This window comes from Topomyia yanbarensis, chromosome 3, assembly GCF_030247195.1.
Source record: "Topomyia yanbarensis strain Yona2022 chromosome 3, ASM3024719v1, whole genome shotgun sequence".
NCBI lineage: Eukaryota > Metazoa > Arthropoda > Insecta > Diptera > Culicidae > Topomyia > Topomyia yanbarensis.
Genome location: NC_080672.1, coordinates 22312320 through 22316496, shown reverse-complemented (window position 1 = coordinate 22316496; position 4177 = coordinate 22312320).

Here is a 4177-nt window from a genome sequence, read left to right as displayed (position 1 = left end):
ATAATCTCCCACCATATTCTGATCGCTGTAAATTGCTGAATATGGACACTGTAGAATGTCGGCGGAGAATTCAACAAGCGGGATTTGTTGCCAAGCTGCTGAATGGCGAAGTCGACTGCTCGAAACTTCTATCGTTGCTAAACATTCGAGTGCCGCCAAGACTTTTACGTTCTTCTCGAGCCCCGGTTTCACCGGACAACCATTGGTTATCACGAACCGATAACGGCAATGATTCGCACCTTTACGACTGTTGAGGAGATGCTAGAATTTGGAGAGTCGTCCTCCCGCTTCATCGGACGGATTCGGAATAGTTGCAGGATTTAGGTTTAAGTTTTATTTCATGTAGACAATAGTCAGATGAAAAATAAAGATAATAATAAATAATAATAAACATTGTAGAAGATAAGAAATCAGGAAACACTGTTTAGTCGCTTGTGTGCGGCTTTGTATTCGACCGTATTTTTTATGTTTTTTCGGTGAAATATAGTGCATTTAATTGAAATTCAAGACAAATCATTTACCAAATCGTTTCTCATGTGAAGGGGCGGTGAAAATATAGTGAGAATAGTGCGGTAATGTGTAGTGATTTTATCATCACTTGAAATAGTTTTGACAAGCATATGCGTTAGTCGACCCACCAAAAATCTTGAGCGTTTTTTCAAAACGTCATGTCTGCAATGAGTTACTCTCTTTGTTTACTTTCTCTTCTGTTAATAATTCGGTCACTTTAACATTTATCCCTCAACTCTGCATAATATGCTAGTTAAAACCACCGTCTTTCGATCTGTACTGTAAAATAAGTGAAAAGTGTTATAGTGACGCCGTAAAAATCGAAAGAGAAAGTAAACAAAGAGAGTAACTCATTGCAGATATGACGTTTTGAAAAAACGCTCAAGAAATGTGCTTGGTTATTCTGCTTGGCGTTTAAAGCGGCATCTGTGCCTGACTGTTGATAGTAATAGATATTTAATATATTTTTAGATTTTACTATAACTTATCTTCTCACGGAAAATAGTGAATATTGAGAGAAATAATAACAAAATTAAATGCGAGTGACCTACTATTGATATATTCATTGATTGAACCTATTCTAAATGCCTAATCTAAGTTCCCTAGTTCTAAACCCTTATCCTAAGTTTTATGGTTAGTATGTACAAAATTACTCACGTTGACTCTATCATGTAGTGTGTGTTACGTGTGTGGGCCCGTAAAGTGAAACGATCCTCTATCGCGGGTTCTCCGTGTTGTCTCGTTGCTGTTTCGCTTTATGAAGGCGGTCGGTGTTAGTCGCAGGTCTCCGGGACTCCTCAGGTGATCTTCACCACCACGTGCCAAGGCGGCGGTCTAAATATATGACCTTTTTAGACGGTTCGATAGCTTCCGCAGCCTCGATATGGGTTACGAATCGGAATGTGCGCGGTATGGAGAATATATTTAAACCATAATTAATCCGCAGTGACGCCGTCTGGACACTGACTATGGGACAGCGTGGCTGGGTGCTATACCAAAGGAGTAATCAGGAATTACTGGGATGAATGCGAGTACTGGACAATCGCGGGGTGATGCTTTTATTTCCTGTTCCGTCTGTCGAGGCCAACGCTCCGAGGCACTGCGGATTTTGGATCTGATTCGGCCAATATAAAGTTTAGTGCTCAAAACTAGCGGCACTTTTGAAGGGTGGACTCGTAGAATTGACGTGGTAAACTTTCTGAACTGTACTCTACGGTGTCGTTGGTCCAAGTGACCGCACTTTGCAACTAGCTTCTTAGCCAGGCACCACCTCCAGTCAGTTCCGATTGACTCGTACGTGTTGGTAGCAACCAGTATAAATGTTTGGGGTTTTGTGAAGTGTTTCGAATATTGTGTTGTGAAAAATGTAGCCAAAGACAGTCTAAATTGATAAGTTTTATCAATTTTCAATAATATTGCAACATAATAAAGATATATGAAAAAATCATTTTCCGTCGTCAACGTAAACTGTTCCTGGCAGCACTGCTCCATCGGAATCCAATCAAACTAATTGCAATAACTTCAGTTCTAGAGCTGGTCCTTGAAACTCTTAATACTCAAATGGAAGGCAATACTCACAATAATTAGCCTTACTTGTTTTTGTGAGCAAATTTTGCCTTAATCAAAAGTTGTAGCTGTTTAAAAACGTTGTTATCCACAAACAACACGGACATGAATGGGTTAAATTACCATAATATTTTACTTTTACCAAATACAATACTAAATACGTAACAGAATTAAAAATGAAGTTTTTTTTAAATCTGGAAAAGTGAATATACCCAACAAACAACGAAAGCTGAACAAGCCTTTCGTCAGAGAGAATAAGCTGAATAAGAACTGCCATTATCCAGCTTAATTGCTTGTGGGGTATTGCATGATCTATTTGATGCATGTCTGTATTTGCGCGGCACTTATTGTATAAGAAGGCAACTTCAGAATGTAGGAACGTGTAGGAACAGGTATTCTTGAAATCGGTCGTTGGATGTACAATAGAGTTAACACCTTTCCTCTCCAGGGTTAAAAATATTTACATCTTTGAGCACATCAATAAATAGATGAACGCAAGGTTTTTATATAAAAACTCTGCCAGTCAGTGGGAGATGGATTGTATACACACATTAACATTGTTGAACATGTAAATTTGCAAATATGGATGGTTTTACCTTCATCCAATTAAGTTCTTCAAAAGCATGTTTTGAACCGCTGTGCAGCGGTTGCAGCGGGCACGGTTCTTCTATTTGATCAGTATCCCAAATAGTAAACAATAATATATCACACGTACAACAAATGAATTTGTTGTCTTAGCTATCGCCAAAAAAGTATCTAGTTAGTCTAAAGCGTGGTCGAGTACTTAATCGTATGGATATAATATAAGAAAAATGCAATGTAATGTAACTATTCATCAATTTTAATCGTACAGAAGCGATAAGTTTTTGCAAACAGCCGATTATATACAGCTCCGTTTTTTAATCCTTTTTTATCAACAACCACCACAATCAAATATTTTTACTGATAATTTAGACTATGCAATATTATTGTATCTAGTTCATGGGAACATGTACTGGCAGAATATAATCTAATCCTAGTTTCTAAAGGGTAACTTACCCAATATTAGCCCTATCGAAAAGAACTTTTAAATTAAAAGTTTCTTTCGACCCGAAATATAGGAAAAATCAGAGTAATGTGGATACATATGATCCAAACAGAGTTTAGGACAATTAAAAATCACAAACATAGGAAGGTATTAAAAAATCTAAAACATGATCTAAAATAGAGTTGATAATACTTTTTATGTTCAAATTGCGCATTGTGTAAAAAATAGGCCGAAAATCGAGGCTTCATGCAAATGAGAAAAAAAAAGTTCAAGGTCTACACAATAAACAGGCTATCAATCAAGTGCTGCAATATCGTTTGGGATCATGCATATATTGCGTTCGCGAAATTAATAACCCGTTCAAACCCTGTGCAGCATAGGAAATCACCTGCGGTCGAAGACCACCTATGATAATTAAAAATTGAGTAAAAGTGTAACAATTCACGCTAAATATATAATATGTGGACGCTAATCTTATCGCTGACGCACGATTTGGCAATGATTGACTACTAGTAATCTTCAGTCGAATGTTTGTTTGCATTCATTCACACGCTCGTTGCATTCGGTAATGGAAGCGAACTTACATGGGTATCCTCAGTTCTATTGCAAGTGTCGGTTTGCGATTGCTGGAAATATCCAATTACCACGATGGGAATAGTAAAAAATTGGTTCACACTAAAGATGTCGGAAAGTGACTTCCTGCTGGACTTGGAATCCGCGAGAGAATATAGAGAAAGATGGATTTCAATCCGAGTGATCTATTTCACCGGATTCCTGATGTATCTTTCCTTTGGAGTGGTTTCTACTATGCTGTGGCCTTATCTGCAAACTGTGAGTAAATCTTTGATTGTTTAAAAAACATGTCAATAACACCAACCATTTCAGCTTGATCCAGACGTAGGAAAACATTTCCTGGCTTACGTGTTCGCCATTCCAGCATTAATCCAACTAATTTGCAGTCCGCTTATCGGCTGGTGCACCAACAAGCTTCCATCTATCAGATTTCCAATGATAACATTTTTGGTTGCATTCATCATTGGTCAAATTGTTTACGCCGTTCTTCAGATCTTCCCA